The following is a 16456-nucleotide window of genomic DNA, read 5'->3' as shown; positions in this document are numbered from 1 at the left end:
CTATTTTGACCACTGGGTAGAAGAAGTTATTTCTTGCAACTGCAAGATAGGCATGTTTTATTACAGACCAAAATATCCCTTGCTGAGTCAATTTTTTTATTATAACAGAAGATAATTTGATCTACAAAAGCTGATAAAATTCTTCAAACAACAATAACAGCCCCAGCAGAAGTGAAAATAAAATTACCAGCTGTTGCACTGCATCTTTCTTTGCCATATCTCATTATGAAGAGTGCACATGGATTTATGAAAAAAGATAAATAAGAGCAATTCTTCAATGGGAAAACTTGTAATGAAATTTCAAATAGGACTTCCAAATAAATATTTAAAATATAATTAGCACATTTACAATGTTTAAAAAATAGTTTTGTCTAATTGAAAATGACTGAAAAATGTACAGTAGTTTGATGCAGCTTGGAGAAGAAATCCTAATCAGCTGGCCATTACCCTTTTGGAGTATGGGAGTTAATAAAGGAGTACTAGTGGCATTCACCTCACAGTTGTTTTGTAATCTTCGTGCTTTTCTCTCCTTTATATTCTGAATGAAGGCTTTTGTTTTTTTCTCTTACCCCTGTTAGCACCTTACAAAACAGTAGAGAAAAGGGCCATGGATCATTTTGGAAACAGAGACACAGAATTGAAAATATAATTGGTGTATAATGTGGTTAATTAAAACTTTTCTTTTCATGGAAAGATTTTTCAAATATATTTTTTGGTATCTGAAAATTCAACCAGTCACCTACGTATATTACAGAGCCAGCTAAGAGTCCACATCCTAGTGACTCCCATTTTCAGGAATTAGCTGACATATTTGACTGCTTCTGAAAGCACCCTTTTTCTATGCAGTGGTCTTGTTACTTTTAAAACATAGTTCTTGAGTAATTTTTTTAAAATGGGTCTCCAAGATTGCAAAAGTCCAAATCTGAAGCTGATTTCAGACCTGCTTCATCCATATTTGAGGCAGTCTACTTTCAGATAAATATATACATATACACAGATTTCAGACAGCTTTCTGAACATTTCACAGGAAAATATTTGGTCCTGTACCCCTCCTGGCACAGAGTCCACAATGACTCATGCCTGCCCCTGTTGTGGGATTTGGAGAGGAGGTGTTTGATCCAGGTCAGCAATGAGCAATTTCCCCCTCAAGGATCTTTTATCTCCATGAGATAATAATGAACACACACCCTAATAGTGCACTCTCAAATTAACCTTCCTGTGTGGGAAGTGAGAAACCCCAACAACAGAAACAATTAAACTTTTCTGCTCTAGCTTTACCCTCTTGATTAAAGAAAGTAGGTTTACTCAGCAATTACCTGGAGAATCTGTCATACTTAAGTTAACAAAGAAAGAATTTCTCTCATTCAGAATGAGAGAAATCCAGCCTAAATCCTGAACTATTGGTTTTCTGGAAAACACCCAAGAATGTGGATTTGAATTATTTTATCAGTCTTATATTCAGACCTATATGCAAGGCTACAAAGGAGAGTTTCTGCAATATGAAGAGAAGGCAAATGGAAAATGCCAAGTGCTCTATCAAAGCAGTGTGTGATGATGTTGGTAAGATTTAATATGTCTTTTGTTTTAATATGAGGAACCCAAGGCACAGCAAGATGCAATGACTTGCCTGAAATATCTCAGCAAAGTAGGGGCAGCACTCTGTCTCACCTGGTGCACTTGAAGATAACTTATGAGTGGCATATGGCAATGCACTCACCTCTGATATAGCTTATTTTACATTTATGGAGATGAAGCTCCTGGGACTTGTTTGACAGGTAAGGCACACAGACACACTTTGCAATGCTTTTGATACATGGGTTTCTGTTTCATCATATACTTATGTTTTGATATATTTTGGGAATCTTACTTAAATATCAGCAGGACCACAGCAGGCTGGGAAAACTTTTATGCACTATGAGCTTCTCCTATCAACATTATTTTAGATTGCTAAGCATACATATCAGTCCAAAAGAATTTCTCTCATTATACTATCAACCTATCTGTCTGGGAATGAAATTGAATGTTAAAATTTGATTTTGGCAGGATTATGCCAAAGGCAATTTTCAGTTTCCTCAGAATAGATGATTTTTCCGGCCTATTCATACATCTTACTGCTTCTAGATACTGTTGATACTAATAATCATGATGACAAAAATGCTATTTCTGAGTTGCTGAAAATGTGTGGGGCAAACCTAGGCATATAATCAGAAAGACAACCTTGCATCTAAATTAGAAAATGTATATGAGAAAAAGTGTGCAGAAATAAGAATTACTAAAGAAATGCAATCACAGAATTGCCCACTCTGAGATTATTCCTGTCATCTCTGTCAAACCTTTGAATTCAACAGCAACAGAAAAATACTTGGATTCATAAGAGCCCTGAGTGGCAGTCACCTGCTATTTTTTTCAAGCAGTTAGCATCCTCTGTCTGCCTTCTTATTCTCCCATTGTGGGGTGTAATTTTCCTTTTATTTTTAATAAACAGCTAGTGAGTTTGATCTTCTGCTGAAGCCCAGTTCAGTGGAGGGCCTAGGCTTTCATGCCGGATATGGATGCCTGAATGAGTTACTGCCACAGCTCCCCCTAAATGATGAAACCCACCACTGAAAGACAGTCTTGCTATCTCTGTATTAGTACAATCATGGGAGTATTTCCCAGCTCCTCAGCCTGACTGCACAGCCCAGGAACTCTCCAAGACCCATGTCCAAACCATGCTACTTCCCTTGAGTTTTCTGAGTAAGTCTGCAGCTCTGCCGTGAGAGAGCAGAGACTTCTGGTGTAAAATAGAACATTCACTGGCATGGCAATATCTGGGAGGTGGTGATACCAGAGAAAACATGAGGTGCTGGCCAGAGAAGTTCTTCAGAGGTCTTCAAGTATCATCTTGGATAGTCGAGAACGTCTTTGGACAATATAGCCCTCCCCATCTGTTCTCAAGCCCAAAGCTATCCTCTGCCATTCACTATTATGTTCTAAAAAGGAAGACTTAATTGAGAAGGTAAAATTCACTTACTACTGAAATTGTCCCAAGCTTCCTCGCTTTCTTTACTTCTTTTCTTGGAGGAAAAGAGGCTAAGTAGATTCTTCTTCCATTGAGTTTACTTAGCTTATCTTCAGTGCCTAGAAAGGAAGACCCGAAGGCAAGGCAACAGACGTCAAATAGTCTCTAGAAAGCAGCAGCAATTCAGGAGCAGTAAAGATCAAAGAGAACTTTGCTCAGGTTGTGAGTTTAATACGTACTGGCCAATTGCACAAATTATTCCTTTAAAGATGGGGAAGATGATCACCTTAATTTCCTTTTCTAGATTTTACTGCTGATTGATTACTTCTGTGTTTGGTTTTCAGGAACCAGATGCAGCTGCTCCCACTCCCTCCAGCAAGATGTAAGGATGCTTGGCCTTGGCTTTGTAGCACCTGGGTCTCAAAAACAGTAGACACAGTTGTGTATAAAAGATTTGTCCAGACTAGAATTTGCTTTTGTTTCTGGTGAAAGAGTATCGGTTTGTGGGGAGTGGACTCTGCCTTGATCTTATCTCACTCTCACCAGAGAGAGCAACAGAGAGTCCCAGGATCATTGCTCTGAGCAGGATGCAGAAGTGCTGGAGAAACAAAAGAAAGGATATGTTCAGAAATTTCTGCAGTTTTTACTCAGATATCACAGAAAATAATAATCCTTGAAATTTATGGTTCATATAAGGGAAGGTGAACACCTTGTATTCCTGGTGGGATCAGCAAAGTCATCACCAATCCATACAGTCACTGGCTTTGGCCTGTGATAGTGATTTTAGAGCTGCTTTTTTTGAAGATGTTTAAGTATGAGGGGAAGCATCCTTGGAGCCAGGAACTGAAACCAAACAATAAGCATACTCATTGCTTACTCAAGAGAGAAAATGGTCTTAGTCAAGAAAATTAGACAGGTCACTGCTGCAGGACCTGTGTGCTGCTTTGCTGCAGATTGCTCATATCTGTGACGCTGCATGTAAGAATAAAGTTGCCTGCATGTTGGTCTGCTTTTGTCCTAGTTTGCTAAATAAAGAAATAAAAGTAAAACCTTCTGATACAAAAGAGAGAGGAAACCTGTTCAATTCAGACACTAACAAAAGTCATGTGAGTGCAAAATAAATGCTTTATATTACTGCATTTTAAACATAATGTTTAAAACATCACTTGCAACATATAATTAACTTCCTTCTTGTTAATCAAAGACATTGCTCTACCAATTTTATATGGAGAGCAGCCAATTTATAAATGTATCTCAGTTGATAATTGGCCTGACTTGCTTTGGGTAAGGATGAAATTGGTGTACTTCCCTGTGCTGTGACAATGTCTGGACAGCATTTTGAAGATCTCAATATAATCCATTGCAAATTTCTATGTGGATGTGGAGTTGGAGACAAAGAATCACACTCACAATTCAGGAGCAAAGGGAACACTGCTATTTGTTTGACTTCAGAAGCACTGGAGAGCAATTGATCGCTGCCCTTAAAACACATGAACAAGTAAAAAAGCAGTTTTGTAAAAAATCATGGGAAGAAATCCCCATCTGCATCTGGAATTATTCAATAAAACACCTTACCTTACTTCATTAAAGCTGTTGAAAAATTGTTCTTTGTAGTACCTGTGACATACTGGCAGCTAGATAAATAATGAAAGATTGTCAGAACTGAAGATACTGTAATGTTAGTGAAACATCCATCTGCAACCAGAAGCAATCTATATTTTTATTGAAAATATTTTAACATTGTTAATCTTTAATTATTATTTCTTTAATCTTTAAATATTAATCTGTTAATCTGTTAATTATATACTTCAGTTTTTTTAATAATCGGTGTTATGTGAAACGTAGCAGTATCTGATTACACTTCTGGCATTTAAATAATGACAAAAATTAAATTTTATCCACAAAAGTTTTAAAAAAATGCCAGACAACCAGAAAAAGCCAGTAAATTACATGAAAGAGAAGTTAAGGTTAGTTTGGGGAAGAGTAGGGTGGCTAAAGCAATGTGGATAAATAAAACTCTGGCATAATGTTTGAAATATATTCTATATTTTACTGTCTAGATGAAATTTTTAAGTGTCTAGTGAATAAAATCAATAATATTAATTTGAAAATTTTGCTTTTATAGTATATCTTGTTTAACTAAAAATAAATTAGAAATCTCACGAGCTGTCCTTACAGATAAAGAAGAGAACCTTTGTGCTGGGACAAGGAACGTTTATAATCCTAGATTTAAGGGAGAACGTGCCAAGAAAATAAAGATCTAGGAGGATAAGAGCAATATGGAGCTACGCAGGACTAATTTTATGACAAGCAGAGGCTGAACTTTAAGCAACATCTGTAAAAACTCTTACCAACTAACAGACTTGTGAACTCACATGCAAGCATCTAAGTGGCATGACATTGAAACCTGTCAAGCACCACCAGATTAATGCTGCTAAAATCAGGCCTGCTAATTAGAAAACCATGTTGGGTAACAGCATCACAACATCACCTCAAAAGAAGAAGCTTTAAGCAATCTAATTTCAGCAGTCAGTAAAAAACCTCAAACAACCACAACAAACCAAAAACTAGAAAACCTTGACTTGTAAAGCTGAAGCCATGTTCTTCTGGTTGTTAAAGGTGAATTTTATTTAGATGGTGAAAAGTTAGGTATCATTTTCATTAGATTTGGCTTCAGATAAACAAGTGGAACAGCAGAAGCATGTGTGGGCAAAAAGGGCAAAGCCATAAAACTGTGTCTGGAGCCCTGCTTCACTCTTCTGGTGTTCCTCCCTCAGCTGACTTGCTAGCTCTTTGTACATGATAAGAAGATAACAACAAGGTTAAAGTCTGGGTATAAGCTTGAGAAGCTCAACATTCATGACAGGATAATTCAGATTTTTTTGGTAAATATTTACATGGATTTTTTAATATATAATTCCAAATTCATGTTTAGGTGTCAAATGAGCTCAGAATGTGGGTCTAAATTAACACAAACAAACTCACCATCTGTAAGTATATTATAATAAAACATTATTGGATTTGAAACCCTGAACAGTATTTTTACTTGATTTTAATGCTTTCAGTACCCAAAAGCAAGTAAACTCCTACAGCATAGTGCTCTCATCCTGCTTTTCCTTTCAACTTTTTTACATTCTTGTCAAGAGACGTCACATTCTCATTTTGGTTCAAAGTCCTTTTTAAAGGACAACTGTTTTATCTCTGACACTCTGACACACATGGGCAGATGAGAGACAGACAGACAGGCCTGCTCAGTCTATCTGTCACTGCAGTGGAGCTAAAGGAGGAGTAGTAGTATTCCTGGCTGAATGCTTCTTGCAATGCCTTCAAACGTGGTCTACTTAATCCCTCAACCTCCCCTTCTTCCTGGGAAGAAAGGAAGGAGACATGAGAGAAAGGAAAGCTGTGCCTTTCCTTCTAGCCCTTAGAGCCAGTGCTCTAATTAATGGGTATGCCTGACAGTGATTGGAGAAGTCCCAGTGCAGCTTTTATATAGCAAGGACCACATATTTGTAGATGCTGCTGCAGGACATGGTCAGCAATCTCCATCTGCTGCCTTTGCAGTAGCTCAGGGAGCATTTGCACATCCACAGCACTAACAAACCTGGTCTCAGGACACTACTGAGAGTGTGATCACTTCTTTTCAACTGACTTTATAGTGCTGGTATGAGAGCTACAAGCAAAGCATGCAGTTTCTTGTCTAATCTGACAGCTCAGGCAGTGATTGCTGTGTGAATTGCATGACTAATAGCCAAAGATATTCTGAATCCAGCCTTATTCAAGTATGAACTAAGTCCCTGAAGAGGTAGCCATTTGCTTGGATGTTTTTCACCATCTCAGTCATGACATTGGTAGTGACTTCAAGTGCTGCCCTGCCCCTCCTAATTCTTTTGGTGCATGGACACCTGTGTCTTTTTTTCAAGGCATATTTTTGTGGTATGGCTTGCATCTGGGTGTTAGGGATCAATGAGAAAGTGGAAGTAGGTTTAGCAATCATCATTACAGTATCGCAACAGTAACTAGCAAGTTTAAAATCACCTCTAACACAGTGCTTTATTAAACATTAATAATCAAACATGAAAATCACTAAGTAAGATTATAATATTTTAAGATATCAGATTTTAAATTAATTTTCTGGATGAAAAAGCCAATGGCCAGGCTTAAGCCTTGGAATACATATTTTAATATTTTCCATAATGTAATACTTCTGTTTTACATTTTATTTACATAACATATTACACATCACCTTCTTTAGTGCAGTGACATTGTTATTTTCTGGTTTTGTATGAGCACTAGTATCATTGGCTTCTGAACTCTTTTTATGTTTCAGACAAAGCCTGTAAAGTATTATGTCTGGCTGCAGATCTTTGTATATTCTATACTTGCATACTGAACTTGGGAGAAGATGTCTTAATAAAAATATTGTGTCATTTTAATGACATGAAAATGTATCACATCACTAGCCATAGATATCAGACCATGGTTCCCTTTAACTTAACAGCTTGAGTCTAAGAGTGGTCAACAGCAACTGTTTGGTGTAATAGCCAAGTTCATAAAGGAACTGATGGAAGAGGGTCATTGGTGGTTAGGAACTGCATGGTCTGGAAATTACATCCATATAGTTATACCTACCTAGTATTTGATGCACCTTTCTTCATTAATTTCATACCACCAAAACACCCTGTGGCAGTGAGTTCCTCAGATTTAGTTAGATGCAATGTGAAAAAGTTCTTCCTTCTGTTGTTTTAAACATGAAGACTGATTCTTTCACTGAATGCACTCTGTTATGAGAGCAATAAGGAGCTCTTCATTAGTCACCTTCTTCAGGTCATTTACTGGCATCCTACTGAATGATGGGGCCTTACACAATAAAATAAAGAGCCTACCTTCTAAGAATCACGACTAAACTTCTCTTTTAATCAGGAGTAAGCCTTCCCTGTAAATAACCATCATTATGTACCATTAAGGATTAATGTGGTGCATTGCTGGAAATAAAGATCAGCTTGTTTATCTCTCCAGTTCTGGATTCTGTCTTTCATCTCTGGGAAGTGACTGACACAGAGATTATTGAATTCATGCAAATGGATATCCTTGAGTTTCCTGAACTTTGGAATAAGTCCCATGAGAGAAAATCTGTTTCTGTAGGTGAAGTGGGTTTCCTCATTACAGTATAGCAAGAAGCATCCCTACAGGAGGTTTAAGTCCAGATCCATGAGGCTGTAGTCCTAAATTATGTGAGTCAGGCTTTTCATTTATTCTCTTGACACAGGTACTTTTTAACACTTGTCTAGTTTGTTAGGCTTTGCAAACTCTCCACTGAAGAGCAGATAGTGGAGATTTCTCACATCTCTAAGTCCAAGAAATCAATCCCCCCAGGGCCTAAAGGGGATCACCTGAGGCTGGAGAGGCGTTTAATAAGCTGTCTGTCTACTATTTCCCATGCCTATCATACCTGCTGTGTGGACCAGCTTTCCCTTACCTCCGTCCAAGGCCTAGGTTCATGTCACCTGCTTAAGCATCACAAATGCTTCTATTGTCAATAGAGTGTCACATGCTCCAGACAGCTCAAAGATGACCCTCCAGAGGTGGCTCTTTCTGAATCTTGCAAAAGTTAAAATGACTGTGCTTTTAGCATCACATTCTGTGGTGCCTTTATTGGGCAGGCACTTAGTTAGCCAGGTGGGATTTTTCTATGCCTGAGTTCCAAACTCTACGTGAGCTGAAGATATCAACCCTTGTGCTGGTCACTTGATGATGGGCAGGCTCATGGTGTGTTATTCCATTGTCCCTCTGTCAGCTTCTGTTGCAATCTGGCCCATGGACATCTCAGACAAGTTGTTGAAGAACATCTAGACTGGGTTGGGTACCTATTACAAGCCTAATTAAAAGGAAGCAATTACTGGGATTACATGTACGACCAAGATTCTGTGCAAGCAAATATCCACTTTGGTATTTATTGAAGCTTCATTTTAAAATTACTTCTTACAAAAATATTTGTCTATTAATTTGCCTTAATTTTGAATACAATGCAGATATGTATTTTTCTTATAAAGTACTGCATTTTATTCAGATCTGTTTCCTTTTGAATCTTCAGAGACTAATTTTCTGGTTTGGTCACCATCACATAGAGGAAAGACATTGTCCCTCTGAAAAGTTTCAGATCCTACTGCTCTCCAGTTTAATTGGCATATCTTTTACTACACCTGTGAAAACTCCCTGCTTTCTGTTTACTCACAGTTTTTACAGACACCACAGCTCCCAACGCCCATGATGATGACAGTGCTGCCTCTGAGCACAGGGAGAGTAGATGATGCCAAGTTCTCACTACGCTATGTATGGTATCTAAAGGACACGTGAAAAATTTCAAGTCATGCTTAGTTTAAATAATTTGAACAAGCATTCTAGGTATACGAGAAAATCTAGGGAAATAGGTATTCTCCATGTTGACTAATCTAGTTTTTGGTTGGTTGGTTGGTTGGTTGGTTGGTTGGTTGGTTGGTTGGTTGGTTGGAGGTTTTTTGCTATTTTCCCCCTTCTGGTGGTTTATGTGGGAATACTGCCTCTAGAAAGCCCTTTAAAACCAGCAGATATGGATTTTTCTAAATTTTGTTTGCATGGCATTTTGGCGAAAATGTTTGGCTGAGCTACATAAAAGTGTCTATTTTTCCACTAGTACCTGATACACACCCCCAGTGGCAGTACAAATTTGCAGTGCTTGCAGGGACTGGTACTGAGCCCTGTGGCATCTTAGGGGTTGTCTCAGAGGTGTCCCTCGGGGAAGACCTTGTCACTGTGGTAGATACCTGATACCTGCAGTGGGGATTATCACTCCCCTGATACCTGCAGTGGGGATCTTCATTCTCCTGGCCTTTACCATGCCCTGTACCCTTCCCAGTCCCCAGCTCACTCTTCTGGTGCAATTGCTGAGGAGAGCTCTCCTGCTGCTATGGAAGATGGACAGGTGCATTCTCTGATCATTTGATATATCTAATCCATGCATGAAATATGACAGTGTGCTTGAACACACATTCAGAAATTAATCAATATGGTGGGAATATATGAACACCTTGCATCTGCCAAAAGATGCTGAGATACCTATGCAATTTCAGACAAAATTAAGTTGTCTGTAATTTCACTGAATTTATAGTCATCCCCTCCTTGCCTTTTTTCTCCATCTGTTTCTCAGCTAGGGATGTTCCAGACTTTGACCTTGAGACAAAGCTGCCTCATGTAGCAAATGCAGAAAAAACACACAACCCTCCCACATGTCATCTTTGAGCTTCCAGGGCAGTTTGAAACTATTTGGGTTTCTTTTACACAAAGGCAAAGGATGGGTAGGTGAAGCAACAAAAGAAAAACAGGTATTAAGGATAAGTGTTCAAATATTGGATTTCACACCAATGTTTAGTTCTGTAAAAAGTAAATCATTACCAGCAGTTTATATCTTTATGACTCTGATACATAGATTATGTCGTCAGAAGAAGCAAAGATTAAACACTAAAAATGTCTCAATCACTGTTAAATATAAAACTGATGCCTCAACAACAACAACAAAAAAAATAGAAGAAGGAAGCATTGTCATGATATTAGCAAGTTGTCCAGTTGCTTTCACAAGATATGACGGTGCACAAGTAATTAGACAAGGAATGAGAGTGGTGAAAATGGAGAGGTGTGGCTTTATAGTGCACTGAGTGCTGGCACACACCTAAGAAAACAATCAGTCACTCAGGAAACTAAGTGATAAACAGTTTCTGTACCCCACATCCAAGGTGACAAGCTGACTCCAGCAAGGCAGAACACTTCATCCACTGGCTCAGCTGTGTACCTGAGAAGTGTAGATCTGTCAAACTAGCTTTAGAAAGGTATGTAAAGCCTAAGTCTACTTCAACCAAGCAATGACTTCAAGTTGACTGGGAGAGTGCAACTCCAGGAAGCAACACAGAGGGTACTGTGTGTTCTGCAAGGATAGGAAACTCTGCTAACCATTTATACCCTTCTTGCACTCCCAGCTTTGCACTATGACCTGACTGTAATGTATTCTATCTTTTTTTGTTAATTAATGACAAGCGTCTTGTCACAGAATGGTTTGAATTGAAAGGGACCTTAAAGATCATCTAATTCTACCCTCCCTGCTATGAATAGGAAACCATGAGACCAGGTAGCTCAAAGCCTTATCCAGCTTGGCTCTGAACACTTCCAGAGATGGGGCATCCACAACTTCTCTGGGCAACCAGAGTCACATTCCAGTGTCTCACCACCCTCACAGAAAAGAATTTTGTATGTATCCAATCTAAACCTAACCTCTTTCAGTTCAAAGTCATTCCCTTTCACTGCATTCCCTATCACTACATGCCCCTGTAAAATGTCCCTCTCTAACTCTCTTGCAGACCCCCTTCAGGCACTGAAAGGCTGCTATAAGTCATCTCCTGGAGCCTTCTTCTCTCCAGACTGAACAACTCCTACTGTCTCAACCTGTCTTCATGGGAGAGGTGTTCCAGCCCTCTGATCATAGTCATCACCCTCCTTTGGACTTTCTCCAATGGGTCCACACCCTTCTTATGCTGACGGCCCCAGAGCTGCATGCAGCACTCCAGCTGGTGTTTCACAAGAGCAGGTAGAGGGGCAGAATCATCTCCTTTGACCTGCTGGCCATGCTGCTTTTGATCCAGCTCAGGTTGTGGTGGGCTTTCTGGGCTGCAAGTGCACATTTCTAGTTCATGTTGAATTTATCAGCTAACAGCCTCAGGTCCTTCTTCTCAGGGCTGCTCTTAATCCATTCTCTGCCAAGCCTGCATTTGTACTTGGAATTGCCCTGATCCAGGTCCTTGCACTTTGCAGTGCCTTGCATGTTGCATTGCTGCACATGGGTCCACCTCTCAAGCCTGTCCATGCCCCTCTGGATGGCATCCCTTCCCTTTGTTGACTGCACCGCCCAGCTTGGTGTCAGCAGCAAACTTGCTGAGGCTGCACTTGTTTCCAGTGCCTGTGAGAATGACAAAGATGTCAAACAGTGCCATTCCCAGTATCAACTCTGAGTAATGCCACTCATCAGCGGTCTCCATGCAGACATCAAGCCACAGCTCATCACAATTTTTTCATTTGTGACCATTCAGCCAATTCATTATTGACCAACTGACCATCCATGAAATTCCTGTCTCTCCAGTTTAGAGACAAGGATGTTGTGCCAGACAGTGTCAAATGCTTTGCACAGGCCCAGGTGGATGACATCATTTGCTCTTCCTTTATCCACCAACTTTGTAACCGTGATGTAGAAGGCCATTAATTTGTCAAGCATGATATACCCTTAGTGAAGCCACAGTGACTGTTATCAATCATCTCTTATTTTTCATTTCCCTCATCACAATTTCCAGGAGCATCTGGTCCATGGTCTTGCTGGGCACTGAAGTAAGATTGACTGACCTGTAGTTCCTTCGGTCTTTCTTGTTTACCTCTTTAAAAATTTGGGTTATGTTTTCCTTTTTCCCATAAATGACAACTTCACTGGACTGCCAGAACCTCTCAAATATGGTGGATAGTGACTTAGCCACTTCCTTGTCCAATTCCCTCAGGATTTGAGGATGTATCTCATCAAGTCCTATGGATTTCTGCACCTTCAGGTTCCTTAGTTCTTGAACCTGATCTTCTCCTACAGCTGGCAGCTCTTAATTTTCTCAGTTCCTGCCTTTACTTTCAGTACCTTGGGTGGTGTGGATGGAGCACTTGCTGATGAAGATTTAAACCAAAGTCCTTGAGTACACCTGTCTTCTTCATATCTCAGGTAACCAGATCTCTCATTTCCTTCTTGGGAGGACCCACATTTTTCCTCTTCTTTCTTTTGTCACTGACTGACCCTCAGAAGGTTTTCTTGTTGCCCTTTATGTCCCTGGCCAGATTTAATTCTCTCAGGGATTTAGCTTTCCTAACTTCATCTCTGGCTGCTGGGACAATTTCTCTGTATTCCTCCCAGACTACCCCTCCTTGCATCAACCCACATTCCTTTTTATGTTTGAGTGGTCCAGGAGCTCATTGTCCATCCACACAGGCCTTCTGGTGCTCTTGCCTGACTTTCTTTTCACTGGGATGCATCATTCCTGAGCTTGGAGGAGGTTATCCTTGAATATTAACCATTGTTCTGGAGCCTCTCTTCCCTCCAGCACTTTATTCTCTGGCACTCTATGAAGCAGATGACTGAAGAGGCCAAAATCTGCCTGAAGGCCAAGGTAGGGAACTTGCTGTGGACCCTTCTCACTGCTATGAGGATCTCAAATGCCACCAATTCATGGCTGCCCCAGAGCTTCACATTCCCTGCAAGCCCCTCCCTGTTTGTAGAACAAGGTACAGCACAGCACCTCTTTTTGTTGGCTCCTCTGTCACCTGGAGAAGAAATTCTCTATTGGAGCCATTCCAGGAACCTCCTGAATTGCTGTGTGGTCCCTCCAATAAATATCCTGGCAGCGGAGGTCCCCCCATGAGCACCAAGGATTGTGAATGTGAGGCTGCCCTATCTGTCCATAGAGAGTCTCATCTTCCAATCTTCCTGGCCCTCATGGTCTGTAGCAGACCCCTACTACAAAACCACCTATCCCTGCCCTTGTTCTAATCCAGACCATTAAGCTTTTGGTTGGTTCTTCATCCATCCCCAAGGAGAGCTCCATGCACTCCAACTGGTCACTGACTTAGAGTGCAACACCACCTCCTTGTCTTTCCTACTTGTCCTTTCTAAAGCACCTGCATGTTTCCCTTCCCTCCAACACTCCAGTCATAGGTGCCATCCCACCACACCTCTGGTCTCCAGCATGCCAATAAGATCATAGCCTGAAGGCATATGCGCATCTCTAATTCCTGTTTTTAATTCTTTCTGAAAGAGAATTTGGGTTTAGTCACGTTCATAAAATCAGTGTTGTATAATTGTTTTATAATAGTAGCAATATTGTTAATAATGGTAATAATAGTGGGAAATCATAAAATCACCTTCAGAGCTCCACAAGAATCATTGAGTCTAACTTCTGGCCCAGGAAACATGAATATTTTGCGTTGTGTGCAATAGAATCTTTCTTTAAAAGAAATATTTGGGTTTTTTCCCCTCCAAGCAATTGCTCAGATATTTGAAAGGATTTGAAATTGCTGAGACTTGAAAGGAACAGCAAACAAAACCAGAAATGTAAAGAATCTATATAAAAACCCTGTCAGAATAAAGCAATGCTGAATATATTGGATTACGGGACCAGGTGCTTATAGGAGAACTTTGTATATAATGAATGTTATTGGCTCCCTCTGTGTGAAACACATGGTCGTCTAAAATAAGCTCATAGTCTTCTTCTTAACAGCTATCAAAAAAGCTAAAAGAAGGGTAGTAAGTCAGCCTCACTGTACTGGTCCAACTGGATTTAGGAAGCAGCTGAGAAAGACAGTGACGCAGTTGGTAGCTTGGTAAGGAAATTGCTAAGTAAGCAAAAAGCAGACTGTCATTTTTTTTAATAGACACAGCCACTTATACCAAATCCATAGATTAGAAGGGGGAACAATGTTTCTAAGAATCCTCTTAAAATTCAGTCATGATTTATCTTGAATAAAAGGCCAATAATTCAAAAAGAAATTCTACCAAACCTGCCAGCTTCCACTATGAGCACTACCTTGGCTGTTCTTTGCTGTTGATCACCAGAAATGGCTAGAAAATCTTATCTGATGCATTTATAACTCTTGGCTCAGTCTTGGAGTTTCTCATTTTATGGAAAAAAATAACATTTTACTGTAAAGTTTAAATGGTTTTAAGAAAGCTAATCAAAACCTTCATATTTTTCTTCATCACATCTGATTTTGTTTCTTATTTCAGAAAAGTACACAGTTCATGCTCAACCAGTTTTTGAGTAGGAGGAAGGAAAATTTGAGGAATCTTTGTGGTGGGTGTTGGAAGCTGAGTTTGCACTTGAAACTTTTTCCTAGGGAAGAAAGGCACCATCTTCATGAAAGATGGCACTTGGATAGAGTCTCTGCACAGACACAGAATGCAAAACTAGAGAGCTGGAACACCAACACTAGTGGAAGAACAGTCTTGAATTTCAGTTTTCACTCTCAGCTGTGATTTTCGAGATGCTTCTCTTGGTTGTCCTGCCCCAGCTGGCGCAAGCTGTGGTTGTTAGGAGCGCAGGATGAATGAATCCTCTCTCTGTGCTGGTCACTGTTGCCTTTCATTAACCTACCGCACCAATTTCCTCGCAAGCACCTTTCCTTTGGGGTGTGGTTTTAAGAGCAGTGGCTGGTGCAATAAACTTCTTCTCCTGTCAGCCTGCTGAGTGAGGTTGCTGCACCAGAGGAAGCAGTTCATAGTTTTAAGGCTAGAGGGGACCATTACAATAATTTTACTTGTCATGCATTAGAAACAAAGTACATAATTCAGAATATATCTGGTCCTGACGCAGGGCTTTTGCATGCTGGATATTCCATTGCTCCCCATGGTTATTTGTTTAATGTTTATTTTACTTCCATCTGAAAATTGGTACTGCATTTACAGCTTGTGTTTTTCTGGTACACAAATTTCAGCTTTGGATTCTTGCTTAGTTTACTGAAGTTCGAGAGTCCTCTAATGACCAAATTTTCTACTCATGTACATAATTATGGCCCATGAAAATATTTATGGACCTTTCTGCCCCCAGTCACAAGTTGTAACACCAGCAACAGGCACAACTTGCTGTTCCTCCTGGAAGTCATGAGCTGCAAGTCATTTTCCTCAGTGTCTGTTTGCTAAAGCCATCTCCATCTTTTAATCAAGAGCTCCCAGTTTTCATCCTCTTTGCATCTAAAATATGCAATTAGATTTAAATACATAGATGGCCGATTACATCCTACCAACAACAGACTTTGAGAGGAGAGAAGCAAAAGAGGTGGTCAACAGTCATTCAAAAACTCTTTGTAACTTGTTATCGATGTAAGTGACAAAGAGTGATTGATGAGGGCATGTCGGACTTGGCATCCAAACACTCCTATGCTATTCCCTTCCAACTCACAATAAATCCCTTGAACACCAGGCCACAGTGTGCTTTGCTCACCCTTCTCCTTTCCTCATGCAATCAACCTTTCACTGAAAGCTGATCCCTCAGAGAAGCTACTTCTCCCTGAAGGAGGTAACCAGAAAGGCAATATGCATATCTGAGGAGGAGTAGGTTTTTATTTGTCTCCTTCTACCCCCCAAACTAAATCCATCCAGCTGTAGGAGCATAAAATTTAATTTCCTCTAAGGAGGAATGGAGCTGAGTAGGCCCAAATCATTCCTAAAATTATTTGGATAAAGTCTTAGTGCAGTTGGGGATAAAAAAAAGTAAAATAAACCTGATTATTTCTGTGAGAAAAAGATATTGGGGCAGTCTAGATACACTTTTCTCATTTGCAGAAAGGAATGCACATATTTTAAATACAAATTCTGTGTAACTTGCTTTCCAGGACAGAAAAGGAAATGAA

The sequence above is a fragment of the Molothrus ater genome, chromosome 1, assembly GCF_012460135.2.
Source record: "Molothrus ater isolate BHLD 08-10-18 breed brown headed cowbird chromosome 1, BPBGC_Mater_1.1, whole genome shotgun sequence".
Classification (NCBI taxonomy): domain Eukaryota; kingdom Metazoa; phylum Chordata; class Aves; order Passeriformes; family Icteridae; genus Molothrus; species Molothrus ater.
This window is presented reverse-complemented; position numbering follows the sequence as displayed.